This window comes from Vulpes vulpes, chromosome 4, assembly GCF_048418805.1.
Source record: "Vulpes vulpes isolate BD-2025 chromosome 4, VulVul3, whole genome shotgun sequence".
Lineage (NCBI taxonomy): Eukaryota > Metazoa > Chordata > Mammalia > Carnivora > Canidae > Vulpes > Vulpes vulpes.
Genome location: NC_132783.1, coordinates 112385836 through 112406749, shown reverse-complemented (window position 1 = coordinate 112406749; position 20914 = coordinate 112385836). Strand labels below are relative to the sequence as shown.

At 39.4% G+C, this 20914-nt stretch overlaps 1 protein-coding gene across 2 annotated transcripts in view; it reads left to right on the top strand.

The window, feature by feature from the left end:
• Positions 1 to 20914, top strand: part of SGCD (sarcoglycan delta) — an 895992-nt gene that overhangs the window by 524798 nt on the left and 350280 nt on the right. Inside the window, exon 1 of one of the 2 annotated variants that reach the window (XM_026008000.2) lies at positions 4616 to 5054. The exons of the other annotated variant lie outside the window; for it this stretch is intronic. The gene's annotated coding sequence lies outside the window, so the exon portion shown is untranslated. Of the gene's footprint in view, positions 1 to 4615; positions 5055 to 20914 lie in introns of those variants that run through there. 2 annotated transcript variants of the gene reach the window in all.

The following is a 20914-nucleotide window of genomic DNA, read 5'->3' as shown; positions in this document are numbered from 1 at the left end:
ATTACCAGGTTCCTATTCCATTCAGGTAGAACCAAAGTGTGGGCTCTGGTCTGGTCATTTTAAAAGCTCCCTCGGATGATTCTAATATAAAGCTAGGCTTGAGAATTGCAGATGTAAACCAGGTAGGAGATGTAGGAGCACCTGTGATAAAGAGTCTCTGCAAGCTGGCTTTTTAGTATGACTTGAGGTTATCACCACCCCTCTCCACCCCAAACCTAATATTGTGAATTGCCTTAATGAAAATGAACTTCTTAAGTGAGAGATTTGTTCCCCTGCCCAAAAATTAGACCCAGCACACCTGAAAAGTTTGTCACCTCTCAGGATCAAATTTCAAGAGGAAATCAGCCACACTAAAACATTCCTAGAAGATGATAAAAGGAATCTGAACCATAATGAGCAGAAATGATCCAGGGGCAGCAGATATCTTGAAAGTGTAATCAAATAATCCTTTACAAAGGATGATTTTGGTCCTCTGATTTCAAGTAAGTCAAAGGCTCTTATTCATTCATTGGGTAAATATAAGGTCCAACTACTTTCCAGTGTTAGACATTGGAAACAATGGCAGGAGATGGTGCAGACAAGAATCCTTGTCCTCCTGGAGCTTTTGTTCCAGTTGAAAATGAAGTTTTCTTGCTCATATGATCCTTAAGGTCAGAATTTTAACCTGACCTTTATGGTTAGCACCTTTAGAATCTGTATGTGTTACAGGGAGATGTATTTCAGTTATGAATTTTAGAACATTAAAAGTAGGAAATCTCTGAAAAGCAAGGAGATTAACATCTGTGGAAGGATTCCAGCAGAAGTGGCCCTATAGGATCTAAGAGCAAGGACTGGAAGATGTAATAGGAAGATGACTGTTGAGTGATCTGGTCTAGTGATCTCTAGAGTCTTTTACAAAGCTGAAAAACAAATATTATGGTATTAATAGGAGCTCTTACATGGTTTGAGCATTTACCATATGCTATACACCTTAAGTGCTTTATTATGCACTATCTCATGTGAGATTTATGTGTTATAAATCTCATGCGCAGATCATGCATGAGATCATGAGATGAGGAAAATGAAACTATCAAATTATACTTTTTAGAAGTTAAAAATGTGACTTCTACAAATATAAAGTAAAAAGATGTAAAAAAATTGACTTAGTAATTAATGAAGATGTACATATGATGGTAAGGTTGGTTCCATGAACAGTTGAGGGAGTTCTTTGTTTATAGGTGTGTTAGTAAAAGTACGTTAGTACAAGATTACTAGATTGGATAAAAAACTGATTAATGTTTTATAGGGCAATAAACCGTCACACTTGGGATTATTTTTTCTCCTGGAAAGATATAATTTGTATATTTAATAGACAAAGCCTGCAGGGTAATGCAACTTCACTAATTTTGGGATCTTTATTTCGTAGTGAATAGTGAAGTTAACAAAGCACAGTTCATTAGGTATTTTTTTCCTTTTTTTTTTCTTTTGGTTTCAGAAGTAGAATATAGTGATTCATCATTTGCATATAACACTCAGTGCTCATCACAAGTGCCCTCCTTAACACCCATTCCCCCATTAGCCCAACCCCCACCCACCTTCCTCCATCAACTCTGTTCTCTTGTTAGGAAGCCTATTGTTTCCCTCCTTCTCTCCTTTTTTTCCCTTCCCTGCACGTTCATCTGTTTTGTTTCCTAAATTCCACATATGAGTGAAATCGTATGGTATTTGTCTTTCTCTAATTACACTTAGCATAATACACTCTAGCTCCATCCATGTTGCTGCAAATGGCAAGATTTCATTATTTTTGATGACTAAGTAATATTCCAGTGTGTGTGTGTGTGTGTGTGTGTGTGTGTGTGTGTGTGTGTGTACACAACCATACCTCTTGTATCCATTCGTCAGTTGATGGACATAGGCCCTTTCCATAGTTTGGCTAATATTGATAATGCTGCTATAAATATCAGAGTGCATGTGCCCCTTCAAATCTGTTATTTGTATATCCTTTGGGTGTATGCTTAGTGGTGCAATTGCTGGGTCATGAGTAGTTCTATTTTTATCTTTCTAAGGAACCTCCATACTATTTTCCAGAGTGACTGCACCAGTTTGCACTCCCACTAGTAGTGTAGGAGGGTTCCCCTTTCTCAGCACCTTCGCCAACATCTGTTGTTTCCTGTGTCTCTTAGGTCTTGAGAGAGCATGTTACACAATTGGCACATGAAACTTGGAATGAACATGATTTTCTTTTGGCCTTACTTTCAAGTTTTGGATGATTATTCTTAACATTGGAAGAGTTAAGCAACTTTTCAGGATTTTCAAGCTCTAATAATGAGGCTGGGTCACAACTGACCTTTCTCCAAATACCCATACTGAAATGAGCCATGCAGCAAATATGTGGTGGGAGATATTAGGGAAGCATCTTTTGAATCCCATCATCATTGTTCTGCCTTTTTATATGTCTGAGCTTGTTTTTTCCAGTTGCTTTATGTTTGTTTATTTGATTTCTAAAACATTTGTAAACCACTCCAAATTAACCTCTTCTCCTATTTTGTTCCTGCAAAAGTGGTTTGGCACACCGAACATGAATGATAAGTAGCTAGTAGTTCATTAACCACTTGGTACTGTTGGCTAGAAGACCAAGGCTCTGGAATCCCAGGTAGAAATCCGACTCTTTAGAATTTATTGCAGCTGTTTCCTCAATAAGATTTCTCTGTCAGTTATGGGATTGTGCGTGTATGTGTGTGTGTGTGTGATTGTTGTTATTTTAGGGCATTACTGATGGTCTTCTGATTTTAGCATGGTAATCTTGAGCTCTTAAGGTTTAGAGAGAAGGTCCAGTCCTCTGTAAATGGCACTTTGTTCAGCCTCATGTAACTAACTGCAGACTTGGTCTCACTGTTTTCTTTCCTGTGAGTTAATCTTGAGGAAAGACTTCAATGTTAGGTTTTCAGGATAAACGAAAAGTAGCTGTATGGTTGGCTTAATGTTTCATTAAGGCAAAAGGACACTTGTCTGTGTTTAAGGTGATAGACCCCTATTATGTAAAGGTAAAGTGGCAGAAAACTAGTCAGTCAAATGGTTTATTTTAGGAACTCAAACTAGATGTGAGAGTACAATTTTTGCTTTTTAGTTAAGAGGAAGGGTCTGATATTTGCTCCATTGGGAGAAAGCTAAGCTGAAATTTATAGGCTCTGTAATAACACATCATTTAGTAAATATAGTGTATGATATTTAATGTAATTTATGGGCCACTTTACATGGATTATCTCACCAAGTCCTTAGCAATTCCATGAGGTAGAGTACACCTTTGTCTCCATTTTATGGATTCAGGAAACTGAGGTTCACAGGGGCTAAGTAAGCTAGCCAAGATTCACAGCCGGTAGGAGAGGTAGAATGAAGATTAGACCCAGGCCAACTGATGACAAGCCTACTTCTGTGAAGGTCAGATGTCATCGCCTTTCTCACATGATGCCAGGAGAAAGCACATAGAAAATTAGCCAAAATCCCATTTTCTAACCTCAGATCCAGCATTAACTGTCTTTGCAACTCTGGGTGAGTCATCTCATCTGTCTGGGTCTTCATTTCCCTCTGTAAAATGAAGGGTAGAAACAATTTGGATTGGATGGTCTCTGGGGTTCCTTCCAACTCTAAAGTTCTCTGATTCTGTAACTGCATCCTGACCTTAGAGATGCACATTCTCCCCTCCCCCACCACACATACACTACTTCCCAAGGCAAAAATCTAATCCTGTCTAAGTGCCCATTGCACTTTGATGCTAAACTCAAGACACCACCAAATCCTATCATTTACGACAGCTCCTGAGGAACACACGTTTTAAAAAATCTGGCAAACCCATTCTTTAAAATAAGTTGCTACTAGAGTGCGTTTTTGGGAAGTAAAATATTAACACAAAAAGACCCCACCTCAAAACAAATGAGGCTTTCTATAAATCATCTCTATTTTACAATGTTACCTTGACAACTTAGCTTTTGACTCTTAATAGGTGGGGTTTTCAGTGTGGGAGAAGAGGGGTATTCTCTTCGTATCTTTAGAGATTTCCTCTTGTTTCATGGTAAGAGGAAATATCAAAGGTAGCCCACGCAATCCAGCAGAATGTACTCAGGACACCTTGACGGAGTGTCATCCAGAAGCAATCACAGGTGCACAGAATTAGGACATACTCTGATTATAGTTACATTGTTTTCTCCTTTCTATTTTCTCTAACCATCACACATCTGGAAGAGCATGTGAAATGTTACATTCCTGGACCAGTGCAGTTACAGAGCAGAGAGCAACAAGAGTGCCCAAAAATAATGGCATTATTTTTAGTTGCAGCCGCAGTGGATGCACCTAATAGGATGAGGGGGGCAACTCCGAAGTACTGAACCAACAGTAGAAATGCTAAAAATATTGTTCCCACTCCAGCAATTGGAATGGTGAGCAGTGACTGAGGCCGAGGCAGGTAGGGAAATTAAATTAGGATTCCTGTCTCTCAGCTGTGGTAGGCTGGGTTTCAGGGCTGGCAGGCACTCAGTGGGCCCACGGGGGCTAGCCCAGGACTGCCAGTGGGAGAAGTGAAAAAGGAGCAGTGTTGAGCAGGAGGAGGAGATTCCTCTCCGGCACCCAGCGCCACAGAGCAGAACCTGGAGAATGGCTGAAGGATCAGAGTTGGTTCTAGAAGCTCTCTCCTTTGGGGTTGTGCATATGAGCCGGGCAGAAGCCATGGGCGCCGCTGCCGCTGGGGAGCGGGTCTGTGCTTGACACATGTGTTTCCCATTGATAGCTGGAGACAGCCCAGTGGCTCCGAGTTGGCCTGACAAAGCCGTATTGAAGTCCAGACAGAGTACGGTTTCAAAGCAGGCAGAAAAAGAACGGGAATGCTGTTCAGGAAATTCTTCAGGCATGGGCAGGGACTTGGCTGCAATTCTGCAGTTGGAAAATGTGACTGGGGCAGCTTCTGAACGCAGGCTGGGCCTGCTCACGCTGGCGGGCTGAGCGGCCGCCTCCTCCAGAGCCGCCCCGATGCTCTGGGGCTCCGGGTGCTTTTCCTCAGCCGCTTTGTGGAGCAGACGGGAGAGGTAGGGCCCTGCTCTTAAGTTCCTGTATTTCCGAGCTTCTCTTCACTTTCTCAGCCTGCTGTTTGGTGTGCAAGTGCCCTGAGTTTTCGCGTGCGTGCGTGTGCGTGTGTGTGTGTGTGTGTGTGTGTGTACAAGTTAGAATCCCATCACTGAGGGGTAGTGGTAATCCTTTTTCTCCCCCAGCCCTCTTCCAGATCGGATTCTCAGCAGGGCAGAGACACTTTGCAAAGTTAGGGTTGAGCCGGCAACACAAACAGGAGAAGGCAAAGTATGTTCTTGTATGGTCACCCCGCTCCAGGCTTCTGCAACTTCTCTGCATGGAAGGACAGTTCATGGGCAGAAAAGATCATTTTAGACGAAATTGTGTTCTTTGCTTCGTGAGAGTTTTTTGAGAGGGGCATTGTTAGCACGAAATAGCTTTCATTTGAGGAAGGAATCAGAGTTTGAAGTTTCTGTCTTGGATTATACTTTCAGGGTGTGGGAGCAGATACGTGTGCCCGTATTCTTGGCAACTTTTATTATTATAGGGGATTTGGGCTGTCATTAAGGAGCCCAGTGCTGTGTTTGCCTAGAAATATGCTGGATCGACATTTGTAATTCTGTTTCTATGATAATTTTCAACTTTTCTGAGTTGCAAAGTAACTGGCAGTTTTACCCTGAAACAGTCTGTCTGTATTTTGGAAATAGAATCAAAGAATAACAGAAAACAGTAGTTCATTCAAAATCATTGTTAAAAGATAGAAATGTTATGGTGTGAGTTTTAGTTCATTGATTTTGATTTTACACCCTACCGGAAAGAGTGCTTTAAGAAACTCCACAAATTTTAAATAATCCTTTCCCATGCATATCAGCCATAATGCAATATAGATTTTTACCCCCTTCCCCCAGGAAAGTTCTGCCTTAGTCTACGTTCAGCATGTAGAAAATACACAGCATAACTGCATTTAAGAAAGTGGTTTGGCTCAGAAAGGGCTAGACTAAATCTCACTACAGCTCTGTGATTACGGGCAGAGCAATCAGTGACAGCCCTGGTGTTCTCCAAAGGGGGCTTGGCCAAGAGTCTCTTTGGGGAAGTAGATGAATGAATGGATTCAGGTGTGTGTTTACTTCAGCGTTAAAATCTCTCTGCGAGTAGCTAATAGTAAAGATTAATGGGTGAATGAAGAATAAAAGGCTGGAGTTCTTCAGATCTTTTTCTGTGTAAAACACACAAGCAGGCAGACCTTGTGTCCTGTTGGTGAAAAGTCAGCCCTCTTTGCCAGCAATTTCATTTTCTCCACAGCTTTGCAGTTGGAGGAGGGGATTGGGAAATGCCTGGCAGCAGGGTGTCTTACTCCAAGACATGGCACACAAATATTTTCTTCATCAGCCTCATCTTTGTGTTGGGTTGGGTGGAGCAGGCTTGGGACTTTTGGGAGTGCGGTTGGATGCCAGCATAGACAGTGACTACATTTGTGTTTTTCCTAAGTGCCTACTGGGTGAGCAAAATGCCAAGACAGATTAGGAACCGACGTGAACCATAGCCAAGCCCACTGCCGGTGAAAAAGGAGACTCAAGTGAGCTCTAATGTCATATTCGTCTAAATTTAGTGCGCGTCAAGCACTGAGTGGAGCAGGCGTGAAATGGCAGCTCCGGGTTGCAGGATTATGAACGGCAGTGCCTAAAACTTGGAGGAAACTTTATAGTTTCCCTTTTTTAGAAGTAGAGGAGGGGCCAATCAAGCTCCCTTGACATTTGAAAGGAAAAAGAAGGGGGTGGGAAAGTGGACAAGGAGAAATCCGGGGCTGAGGTGTGGGTAACAGGAGAGAGGAGTGGCCATACCACGCACTGGGCAGCCAGGGCAGAGGGAGGAGATCTTGCACGGGAATGAAGCACATATTCTAGAAACAGCGCAAACCAGCAGGCACTGATCCATTCGGCTTGAAGTGTGTGGATAAACCATGGCCTCAGTGAAGAGAATTGTTTTACCCTTGACACAATGGGAGACCCCATGGTCAGTCTGCCCTGCTGTGCCTTCTGGAAGCAATCAGCGCATTTTGTAAGAATGGCAACACCCGAGGGTTCAAATTTCCTAAGCAAGGAGGGAGCCGGCTCTTCAGGCTTTATTTTTAACCCATATGCTTCCATGTAAAGATATTCCCCCTGGGGGTGTTGAGTGAAAGGACCAGGTGGAGATGTTGAGTGATTGCAGGGAGCACTTTGTTCTAGGCCCTGCCCATGGACACTTTAACAGAAAGACACACTTTTTCAAAATAATATAAAGTGAATACATCTGCTTCATTTTGATGAATGATTTTTTTTTTTAAAGAAACATCTCCAAGGTCATATACCACATTATTGGTGAAAGTATTTAATACTAGTTTCATGAGGTTAGGAGGTTTATAGAATTATGAATTTGACCATCTGGAAGGGATTTGGGCCCTCCTGTAGTTCAGAACTTCTTGAGTATGAGTAATCTGAAGACCCCTTTTATAGCAGGGTGGGGATTGATTTTCTCATGGTTGATCTAATGATTTCATTATACTGTCATTTAAATAGACACAAACCAGAAATAACTACCTAGATATTGCCTCTCTATCTTCATCATTCTTGAACAGATAGAGCACTAAAACAGATTTTTGAAATAAATACAAAGAAACTCATCTAATAACATCTAGATGATCAACATTTTTTTTAATGTAGAAAATGTATTATTAGAATTTAATAAGGTTTATGCCATGAACGTGGGACTAACAGTGACTTTGGAAATTACTTTGATTTCAGCACTCTTACACTCTTGTATCCTGGTTGGACACTTGATTCTTCCATGACTTTTTTCTCTTCATATCTACCTTCACTATGTCCTTATATTTGCTCCTTGAAGGCTTTTTTCTCTTCATATCTACCTTCACTATGTCCTTATATTTGCTCCTTGAAGGAATGTGCCATTTTATGTTCTCTCATACTCCTTTCTCTCTTCATGACAATGATAATGGAATCACTTGCTGCCCACATGATAACACAAGTTAATGCAAACACAGACACCAGAGCTCTATGGTAGTAGACATTGGTCAGGAATGGGATCTGTATTTTCTAGGACAAAATTTGCACAAATAAGCACATCAAAAGAAAAAACACAAGAACAAATTTGATGCAGAACTCTCAGATCTCAGGGAAGATCTGAGGATCCCTCCTGGGGTCAACATGCTGATCCTGGCTGGTTCTGGCTCCTTGGACTCCTTGGACGAACCTCTACAGGAATCGGGGGAAGGGATGAAAACACCCCAACTGCATTTCTAGCATTTCTAATGGAGCCCAGCCACTTTTACTTGCTCCATATATTGGAGTTTTGCAGGAGATTTCATCTGAAAAGAGAATTTTAGTGCAGTATAGGTGAAACTTGAGTTTGGTTGCAAGTGATAGAAACTCTGCTCACAGAAGTCTTAATGCTCACATTGCTTTAGGTGTAGAGAGGTGTAGACTATACCTAGACAGTCAGAGCTGTTTCAGCAGCTGAGCAATGTCCCCAGTGACCAAACCCAACTTTCTGCTTCACTGTCCTGAGCTCTTCAGCTGAACTTCCTGTGCTCATGTCCACGTATCCTGTTCAAGTCAGAGCAAAGGTAGCAAGGCATAAAGGGGAAAACACCTCTTCTATGAGACTTTGTCTCACATCTCAGAATACACCCCCAGTACTGGCTCATGTACCCACTGGCCCCGTGCAATGATATTACTATAATGGGTTAAAGCCAACCACATATTACCCTCTGGATATGAAGTAGAAGTCAAAAAAAAAAAATTCAGATCAAGAGCTTTCTGATGGAGAATGAGCCTCTCCATATTCTTTTTAAAATTTTTTAATTATTTTTTTATTATTTTTTCTCCATGTTCTATCACCAGTGAAGGCCAGAAAGGATGTTTGTAGGATAGGCATAGACAGTTTGGGCCACAAATGTTTAAAAAAAAAAAAGAACAAATACATTTGAAAAAACACTGTTCTAATAATCCATTTCTTCCACTTTAAAGGAGGGAAGACTGAGATCAGAAAAGTAAACACTGAGATCAAAGGATGGCCTAAGGGGCACAGGCACTCTGAGACAATGGTAATGTTTCTTGTCCCTTGACCATAAGTCTGATGTGGACTACATGATACATGCATTGTCTCAGCAATGATAGCTTAAGGAATACTTTGGAAACCTACTTCTAAAAAAAGGGAAAGGAAAATTATAATGGAATCTTAGTATTAGAAGATTCCTCAGAAATCATCAGCTTCCATGGTTTCTCAAAACCTCCTAAATCAGAATTTCAGAAACTAGAGTTGGAGAGCCTCTGTATTTTTAAAAGCTCTCTGAGTGATTATTTTGAAGCCAGACACTGGTGCAGAGAGCTGAATTTGTTTCCCCCCCGCCACGGCTAAGTCAGTATCCACTGCAGGGATGCCATGTATTAGCGTTGCAGACAGGTGTCAGCCAGAGGTGATGGCAGTGCCTCCAGTGACGGAGAACATCATTACACTGCGAGGCAGCTGGGGTGTTGTTTCCCACCTCAGGTGTTCTCAAACTGAGCCAAATTGGATTCCTATACTTTGTAATTTGTGGCCATTGTCATGGTCTCTGGAGCCACATTTGAAATTGGCGATGATACTTGGTACAGAATTGTGGTAAAGAAAGAGAAGAGATGTAGAGGTGGTCAGAAAGCCTGGGATAAGTCCTGGCTTCACTAATGACTGGATCTCAGTTTGACCACCTGTAAAATGGGATCAGATGCCTCTAGAGTGTTCTCTGTTTCTCAGAATGTATGATTTTTGTAATTCTAAAGTTCTCCCATTTTCTTATGAATGTCTTTCTCTCCCTTTCTCAAGGCTGGGCATCTTGAATTATTTCATCTGTCCTTCATCTTTTCCTGTGCTGTTATCTTTATCCTTCTTGAATACATTCCAGTTAACTTCCTTCTGACAAAAATATGATTCCCTGGACTCCGTTCCACTCATCTGCCAAGTGCATATTCCGTGAACAGAGCACCGAACATCTATTAACCAAAGGGGGAGAGAGTGATTTTATGGGAGAAGCAGTAGAGTAGGAAAAAAGAATGAAAGGTGGGCAGATCTTATAGCAGAAGGGGACACACACACATATTTAATATTAACTGAGAGAGCATGAGATAAACTGGCAAAGAATGAAAGAGGCAAATGAAAAGAAGTATGGGCATAATCAGCAGAGGGGAGAATGTTTTATGTTGATTGATCCAAGTTACTTTTTTTGTATTGCCTGGATTTCTCGAAAGATTCTACTCTCCTCTTTCTTTCACCTTTGGTGCCACACAGAAAGGTGATCGTCTTCATTATTGTTTCACATTTCTGTTGCCAAGTGTGAATCGCCTTATATAAAGGAAACCATGTAATCTGTGGCCCCTGGCCTGCTGTCAGAGAGGTTTGCAAGACTCAGGGAGGAACATGTCACTACAGTTCACCAAGTGTATAAATCTTGTGAGATTGGTTTGCTCAGAAATCTTTGCTGGTAGTTGTCCTAATGGAGTTCTGGGTGTGCAGGTGGATGTGGAAGCTATGGCTTTATTCTTCTTTTTTGACCGATAATGCAGTGGCACCTATTAACACAAGCAGAGTTTCCTGATAAAAACTATATTGCCGGGGATTAGAAACTCCCTACTTGTTCAGACCACTTACCTTTGCTAGATGATAGCATCAGACTCTTTCATGAGCACCCTGACTTCCAAATAACATATTTCTGAATTCCTGGAAACCCTGCCTTTAGCCACTTGCTGAGGTTGAAGTCTTCAGCCACTGAAGCTGTATTTCTGGAGCTCTGAGTAAATAAATATCAATTGTTGGCTCTTTTGTCTGAGCAAGCATTCAACACCACCCCATTGTCCTAACTCTGGTTAGGGTCATGGTCCTGGGCATGGCATATTTGGTGAGAGGATTGCTTAAATATCTGAGGAGCAGTGCCATACTGTGCTGTTTTTCTTCATGCTCATACCTGGGGTTGTCTGCCATCATCTCTCTTGTCCTGTACTCTTTCTAGCACTCTCTCCTTTTCTCTCTCTTTTAAATTTCATCCTATCTTCCTGTTGCCAGTTTTTCTATTGAGAAAGTTTCTTCTCTGTTTGTTGGTTCAGTTCAGACCCAGGTCATTTGCTTCCCTTGGTGGTCAGAAATGCCAGGGACAAACCAGAGTCAGCTCATATGGCATCACTGCTGTTGTGGACAAAGCTACACCTGGTGTTTCCTAGGCTGAGGATATAAACTGCAGATCACAAACTAGAAGTCTGAGGGCTGACCTAAAGACACATTTTGGGTCACAGAGCGGTGCTTATATTTTTCTTTTTTTAATCAATTACAAAGCATTTGACATTTTGAGATATTATGTACAAATCTAGATAACCTAGAAGGTGCTAACAAAGGGCATCCTTGGTCTCGTTTCCCAGGGCATGGCAGTTAGTACAATCTGAACAGTTCCTGTTCCTTTGAGAGGGCTTGTGTCCACTATTCACTAACCCCAATCTGGTGTTTACAATAACAGTCTTTTCTGTAGGATTTCTTGTCTGAACCACAGAAGATAGAAAATTATTTGAAAGACTGTTTTTTCCCCCAGTTCTTTTAAAGGTGGTATATAAAGTACCATTCTAGATGAATAGGAAAGAAAGTAAGGCATTATGACCTGATTCTCTTAGAGGGCACAGTTGAGATGGGTAGGTATTAGCAAAAATGCAACAGGACAGCATGCGTAGAGCACAGGTTTCAAAGTCAGATATTCCTTGGAGTAATCACATCATAGAACTGTACATGGGATTTAAAATTTTAAATGTGATGGAAATCACAATAGTCCCTGCCTCTGGGGATAGGGATTAATTAGGAAGGCCAAGAGGGAACTTTCTAGGATTATGGAAACATTTCCTACTTTGATTGAATAGCATTTACACATATGTACAGAGTTTTGTAAAATCAGAGCTTGGTAGTTAACATCTGTGTATTTCCCTGGAACTAAGTTATGGCTCAATAGACATAGATATATACATATGCGGAGGTATGTAAGGTACTTTAGCTAAGTACATAATAACTTCATTATTATTGTTAGCATGTTTGTTTCTGGACACCTTGATTTTAGAAAAAATTACATGACTAAAAATGAGATGAACATTTCCTTTCAGACCACAGATTTCATTGCAAATATTAGAGAGCACAGCTAAAGATCCTTACCAAATACAATTGTCAAGGAAGATCTGGATCAATGCTAATTTTATGCAACTGTCGAATCGCTATAAAAGGATGTGCCTAATTTGTTGTAGCTCTTCTTTTATGATGCTGTAAAATTTTGTGGGTTTCATAGACCTATCAAAGATGGCTTATTACCTGGGAAAACTGCCTGTACTTAGGGAACATGTACCCTGCCTGAAATATAGTAGTTGCTATAGGATTTGTAGTATTGATAAATTGTCTTAAAATTAATATTTGCATTGAGAAATTCAAGCTCACACTGTTACCAAAACATGTTTTGAATGAGTCATCATGCTGTTCTGAGCACATATACACATGGATGTGGAAGCATTTAACATAAGAAGTAAGAGAATTGGTATTTAAGCTAGATATTCCGGGTTCAAATTCTTGCTGTCTTTAACACGCCAAGGAAGTTTGGATAAGTCCCATTAGCTCTACTTTCCAAATACTGTATTTCTCTTATACCACTGCCCTGGTTTGGGCTCCTGTCCCCCAACCTGAGGTGATAGCTGTAGTCACAGGAGCCTGAATTCTCCACCTGCATTCTTGTTCCCGCAGTCTGTTCCTTACAGATCTGCTGAAATGATGCAAAGTGAAGATCAGATCCTCTTCCTCTGATTCTTCAGTTCTCTGATAGTTTCCCATCACAATCTGTATCCCTTTTCAGGTTTTGATTGTGGTTTGTAAGACCCAGTGTGCACTCCTTCTGCCTGTACTCCTAAGCTGATTTTCAAACACTTTCCCCTTTCTTTGCTCTGGTCTAGCCACTTTGTCCTTCAACCTTCCACAGTAAAATCCCACCTCAGGGCCTTTGCACTTGCTTATATTGTTTCCTCTGACCATAGTGCTTCCCCTAGATGTCTTTATAATTTACTTTCTTACTTGTTGATGCTCTGCCCCTGCCCCCCTGGCCACAAATCTCTCCACTAAAAAGGTTTTCCCTGACCATCTAAGAAACAGGAGCCTCTCACTCATGGTTCGTCCCCTTTTCCTGCTTTCCTTTTTTTTTCTTTCCTGAGACTTCTTCCCAAGGCTGAGTTTAAAATTCCATATTTGTTTGTTTTTCTGTTTATTGTTTCCCCCATTAGACTGGAAGGTCCAAGAAACAGAGCATCTTTTTACTGCTAGTATCTTGTGTCATACATGATAGTATCTGATAAGTATTTGTTAAAATAAGCCCTGGTTACAAAAAATTATGGGAAACAACCTCAATCAATGTTAACAACTAGGGAATTGGCTAAGTTAAATATCATACATCCCTATAATTTAAAACTGTTTGAACTTAAAAATAAAACAAATGTCTGTATATTTTCATGGGACTATCGCTTAGCTATATTAAGTGCACTGAAAACAACCAAAAGCAGTAAATATGCCCTTCTTTGGGTCAAAAAGAAAAATTTAAATGTGTATATGTTGAATGTACATATTGAATTAAGCCTTAGTATTGAACATTCCTATAAAGATTTTTAAAAACTGGTAATTGATTCTGCAGAGAGAAGCTAAAAGTGCAAATGAAAAATCTTGAGGGGCAACTGGGTGGCTCAGTCGGTTAAGTGTCCGGCTCTTGGTTTGGCTCAGGTCACGATCTCAGAGTTGTGAGATCGAGCCCTCACTGGACCCCACTGTCAACATGGAGTCTGCTTGAGATTCTGTATCTTCCTCTGCTTCAGTTCCTTCTCCCTCTCGTGCACACACACTCAGTCTCCCTCAAATAAAAAGTCTTTAATTTTTCCTGACTATATACTCTTAGGCTTTTAAAAAAAATACACGCACTTGTCTAATCTTTTTCAGTAAAAATTGTTCAACACTCACTCCAATTCTTAGAAGACTAAAATATGGAATACCACACTTTTAAAGTAATCCACATATGCGCTTTTTTTTTTAAAAAAAGATACCATTCTTAGACCATTTCACATGAACAAGCCCTTACTCTTCTGGATGAATTTTACAAGAAAAGTGTTGATTGTTATATCACAACTAAAAGTAATGAGTTTGTTACAATTGTCTAAATCGTGCCAAATATTAACAAACCAAGACTAATGTGTCATATGGATGGCTGAATGAAAACAACCCTGGAAAGCAGATAGTTTTAAATCAGAGACTTCAAAATTAACACAGCTAATGGAAAACCACTTATGTGCCAAAATAATCCGAAATGACTGTGATCCTGCAGTCTGGGATCCAGATACTGTGATACAGTGGTGTGGGAATGGATGCCTGTTATTTTACATAAACTGGTTATAATCGTCTACAGAGATGTGATTCATGTTTACTTATAAATGTACTGGGAATATTAACATTCAGCGTCATTATCCACAATCCCTTGATTTGTATTATTTGTCTTATTTTGGGAGAAGATGATAGATTTATAAGTCAGGCCATTTTTATTCATTACTCCTTATTATAACTTATAAGATATGGACGGTACAGGTAGGCCACTAACTCTCTGCAAACTGGTCCCTTACTCTGTCCTCTAAGCTCACTCAGTGCCAGCCTTGCCAAACACCCTGATTAATTTAAGCAGGTCTTTGAGGCCAGAATGCTTGCTGTGCCCTCTGCTGAAAAACCCGTTCAACCTCTGGATCCCACCTTAATTGTCACTTTGTCGGAATGGCCTCCCACGGCCAGAATGAGTCCCCTCCATTCTCAACCGTGGAATCCTCTTCATTTCCTTCTTAGCACCTCACTTAGTTATAATGGCTTAATTGATTTACTTGAGTATGGTCCATCTCTCCCATGAAAGTACAAGCTTGAAGAAACCAGAAACCCAATCCTACTCATTCTTTTGAAGCCTGACATATCTCTAGACTCTGCTGTGGTCACATAATAGGTCATAAAAATATTTTTTTCCTTGACTGAAAAAAATAGATTGCGATTGGGGATTTCCTTAAAGTCTAGACCTGTGCCTTCCTCTGTAACTTTACAGAGAATTGCACTCATTGGCACTCCCTTAAATGCTCTTATGGAACAAGATATTTGTAAAGCCTAGTGGGCTGAAAAGTCTAGCAAGTATTAGTAAAATGCACATCAACGCCTCCTTGTTCGTAACTCTACCTTACTAGTAGAGCAGATCATGGCCCATAAAATTTTATAGGTCCAAGAGAGAAATCATCAGGAAACTTGATGGCATTATATGTGTCTTTAGAAAGTTTGCTGATTATTTTTTAATCATCTCTCAAAACATAATGTGTTCTTCTGTAACAAATTGATAATGCAGATTTTGTAACTATTCTCTGGGTAACTCTTTTATTTGGGGGGAGAATAGGAAAACACGTGTTCTCTTCCTGAAGAATAAACCTGCTGAAATAAAATACTGAATATAGACAAAGCAAGGGCTTATAGCAGTAGTAGCCTGGAATATGCACTCTGCCTCACACAGTGTGCCAGCTATGTGAATTTCTGCCCCCGGACCTTCCATCATCCTTATGTCAACTGATGAAATGTAAGAACTGGGGCAATACAGGATTGTCTAGTAGCTATTTGTTTGTTTTATAAACAGGTAAACACTGAAAATAGCCCCATGAAGGAGCTGAATAATGCTTTGGATTTAAGCCTACTTTACATCAGAATAATTTCCTGTGCATTCCGAAAGGGAGCCAAGTTGTGTAAATTTTTATTCTTTCCTTGTGACCTTATAGCTTTTTGACATTGGAGGATGTGTTTTGTTACTTGGTCTTGGCTTTATTTTTGTTCATTCATCAAATCTATGTGTATCTATGCACACATATAATTTCATGTAACTATACACATAAATACACCATGGTTTAGGTGCTACTGTATTTTAAAGAACTTTTAAATACTTAAAAGTGTTTAGGATATATTCAGAGAAATGACATATCTCACTGTAAAATATGTTGTATAACAATGTAAAGAAGTTCCCAAAGACTTGTGGAAAGTATTAGTCTTATGATTCCCAAGAAGAGAGTGTTTTGAGATATAGAGGGACTCCTTTGTAAAATTCACATGCCTAGTGCATGCCAACAGATGCAGGTAAGCTGAGATTTCTTTTTCATGGCAGAAAACATCTCTGCATATTTAAAAACCAAGAACCAAGACACCAAAGATTGCAAAAGGCATAATATTCAATATACTGCTGAAAGAGGACAGTGGAAATGAAAACTCCAGTGTAGGAACACAGTGAAAATGTGAAGGATGGCAGAGATTTTTAAAAAATGTACTTGTGTGTGTATTTATTACATATATATGTTTCCATATTCTTATATAATACACACACACACACACACACACACACACGGGAGGAAAATGGGTGATCTCATGAGAAACAATGCAAGTAGAGGCAAAGATTGGGCCAGGAATGTGTCTGTTAGATCTAAATTCATGTTCTCAAAGCATGGACTCTGGGCCACAGAGATCCAAATCAGTTTTGGTGCTTGTTAAAAACAGATTCCAGGGATGAACTGTAGACTTAGAATTTCTTGGTGTGGGCCCTAGGAATGTTCATTGAATCAATTTCCGCATAGTGTTCTTATCTGCTCAAAAGTCCAAAAATTACTCCCAGTGAAAGACAGATAACGATGCTGTCCACTCTGCTCAGCCAAGTGATGATGTCTCATCATGATGTTATACTGAGGTCTTGCTGTATATGCCAGGGGGTCCTTTATGGGAGGGACTAGAGGAGGATCCAGGTTTTGTGAGGCCTGAAGCCTAAACAATTTGTTGGGCTGTTTAAGGAGGGGGAGACCTAAACAATGAGAAATACAAATTAAAAACATGAAATATACTTATAATGAGAAAGGAAATTAAATTATTAATTTTTAAAAGTCCAATCATAAAATCTAGAAAAATAATATTGTGATTAATTGAGTGACATACTTTTTCTACACTTTTTAGTTGCATAGCCTTTGATTACCTCTTTATATGACAGCTGTTTGGCACTATCACTTTCTGGTATAGACAATAGAAAGATTGTTGTCTCTTATGGCAATTTCAACAGAACTGAATTTTTTATTATTGCTGGTTGTGATGTGTAAAGCATGCAACTTTACACACACACAGAAGATAAACACATAGTGTACATAGCCTGCAAACATAAAAATTCCAATTCTATTTTCCATGATTCCCATAAAAAAAAAACTGTGGAGCATTTATCATTTTATATGCTGAATTGAATATACTCTTGTCAGGAGAGAATCTATGTTTTGACTAGGTGTCAGAATTGAATCTTACTTGAAATTTTACATATCTGATGATTGAAAAAAAAATCCAACTACATTCTGGCTTTTGCACTACCCATATATTTCTGGTGCTGGCCATCATACGACACATTTATATCACACTGTGTGCTTAGGTCCTTTACCTTCATGACACTCTGCTTGGTGAGTTCACACAAAGGGTAGAAGAGATTCCTACACTAGGAGGACTAGAAATAATGTACCTCTACAGGGAATTGTCTGCATATGATATAAATACTACTGCAACCAAACCATAGAAACCCCCAGTTTACCTTCCTGTTAGTTAGACCTCCAAAATTAATGTAAATCCTCCAAAGCCACCCAACAAAAGGGGAGTTTGAAAAATACAAGGTCTTAACTAGTTGTAATTAAAACGTCTTTTAGCCAATTTTTTAAAAATGGATGATACTGTTAATGCATTACTAGAGCGCCTCCCAGAGTCATGAAAGAGACCTGACCAAACAGAGAACTTAAAACTTCAACTTCATTGCCCAGAGGGTTTTCTGCTGGGGAGGATCAAAAAGAAACACAGGTTGGAAATTATCTTTCTTCTGAGGTTTTTATCATCTCAACATGTTTCAGTTTTGCCTAGAAAAATTAATGTTGTCAGCATGTCTAAATTTTCCTTTTCTGTGCATTATTAACAGACATATCCATTTCCTTATGTTTAGTTGGCATAGCTTCCTGTTGTAACCATTTGTATGAAATTACTCGCTCCCTTCCCTGTTCTTTCTTTTTTTCCTTCTCTTCTGAGCTGTAAACTGGAGGATTTTGTTGTATGTGGCTCATTAAATCAGGCAGGTGCTGTGGTGGTGATGCAAGAGCCCTTATGACATACAGAGTAGGCTACTACACCATGCATGAGGGATCTGAATTCTAATTTTCACTCAGCTTTTAATTTGTTGTGTGCCTTGAAAGAGAGTCGCTTATGCTTCCTGTCTTTGAGTACTTAAATTAGTCATTTAACACAGTGAACACAATCTGTGGTTCCTAGGAGTCCAAGTGTTCTTCCAGGCCCTCAGAGAAGCTCAGAGAAGCTCTACTTTTTTGCTGTTTAGTATTCTAGAATTTGTTTCAAGCCTTTTGTATTGAAATGGTCATACTATTAAAAAAAATTACCAAAGCCCTTTTTTTTCTTTTTATGTAGAGTAGACCCAAATGCTTGGAATATGTAAGGATTTTTTTTTTTTTTTAAGCAATTCTGATTCCATGGTAGAGCTCAGAATTTGTATTTATCAGAAGTTTACTTTGGAGCCTGATGCATAGTCAGGGTTGAGAGATATTATTCTGGACCAGTGGTGTGCAACCTTGTCTATACTTTAAGATTACATGGGATCCTTAAAAAATGCTGATGCCTGGATTCTACTTTTGTGATTATTACTGAATCAACCTGAGCATACAGGTTTTTAAAATCTCCACAGCTGTCTTTGATGCATACCTGGGATTGAGAAACCCTAATAGAGACACGATCATTGCATTCTGTCAAGGTCTAACAATCTTTATAAAAAAAAAATGACAAGTTTGATATCCATATCCCTTGTCTCTTTATAAGTGTTTATTGAACATGTCATTTCCTCTTTATAGCTAAATTATGTAATTCCCATATTGGTTGGGGCAAATGTCAAAGAAAGAGCACCATGTTGTTGTGGGGGGGGGGGCGACATCTCCAGGGTCTGCACCCTCGTTGGTGAAGAATTTCTCATTGTTCATCATCCCTGCGAGTCCAATACTGTTATTCTTGTTTGCCCTACCACACAGGCCCTGTGTCCATGCACAAGAGGGTCAACTCTAGTCTTAAATCAGCTCATTCATAAAATTAGTTCATTGGGATTAAGGGACCTTACAGATAGGATTTTAAAAATCCATACTCATTTCCTTAACTTACAGAATATGTTTTATATGAAAAAGAAAGGCCTAATTTCCTTCCAACTTATAAGACCCTTTTTCACCCTTCCAATTGATCTTGATGTATTAAAAAAAGCCAATGAGCGAAGACTTTGTTGTGTTCCCATGTTGTTACAGCCCAGCCCTGATCTACAATATTCTAAGGAGCTGAGTTATGAAATGGAGATCCTCTTGTATCATGAAGTTCAGTGCTTTCTTGGGAACCCAGTACTTGGGGAGCCTAAAGTTAAAATGTGCAAAGATACTAAAAATGAATTCTCATGTGCTGTTTGGCTTACACCTCCATACACCCCCATACAGAAGAAGCTTTTATAGTAGACAAAAAATCATTCATTCATTCATCATCTATGTATTTGGTTTGTACTCATTCATGCCATACATGTATATTCAAATAAATACTCATGTGAAGACCTGATTATGGTACTAGGGTAGTATCCAGAACAAAACGTATGTCATGTAGAACTTCACAGCATTCCCACTGACCATAAAAAAGAATTCATTGGGTTTTTCAATGGAATTCCACTTATGTCCAAAGGCCTTGAGTTCTCAAGGGGATTTTTAGATTTTTTGCATCCATTTTAATAATTATCTAAAAACTAAAATAATCATATTCCAACCCATCTGGAAGATGACCTTATAGCCAAAGATGTGATTTTTAGGACTCATATTTTGTTTGTCATCATGGTCACTTTGGCACCACATGTAAGAAATTTAATTGCTGTTTTTTAAAAAGATTTTATTTATTTGAGAGAGAGAGCAAGCAGGAAGGAGGAAGAGGAAAGAGAGAATTTGAAGCCAACTCCTTGCTGAGTGCAGAGCTTCCTATGGAACTCGATCTCAGGACAGTGAGATTGGGACCTGAGCCAAAACCAAGAATTAGAGGCTTACATGACTGAGCTACCCAGGTACCCCACAAATTAATTAATTATTGACAAAGATGAAAATAAATAAATGTAATCTTTATTCTAAGGGAATGCAGTATGCTTACGAGAGGGCCAAATGAAGTAAAGATCTCAAAGGTTGCACGTATTTGCATAGAGTAAAGTAAAGTAGAAGGGGCTGTGTTGTCATGTGTCTCATGACAGAGTAGGGATGATCTACTCACCCCTAGATGCTGTGCTAAGCCCTGAGTACCACGTTATGCCACTTAGTTTTAGGAAATCCTCATCCTTTGCAGTAGACCGTTATTGTCCATTTTGAATGATACACGTTAGTAGCTTTGTTTGTATTTAATTTTAAAATTTGTTTTGGTTTTAGAATTTTATAGAAGTGATAAGTTTACTGAGATTTGTGTTGATATCCAATTAGTAGTGCTAGTATAAAGATCATTTGTGTCAACAACAGGGATTAGGGAATGCTTTCTTACTTTAAAGGGGATTAGTATATTACTTAATATTGACAAATATTTTTATAACTTATCTCATTGTACTATAATCACTGTTTAATGAGTTCATTCCTCCCATTAGCCTGCAAGCTCCTGGAAGGCATATTCACATTTTCCTTGACTTTGGGCCTCCTTTATGTTTATTAAATAAATGAGTTGATTAAAC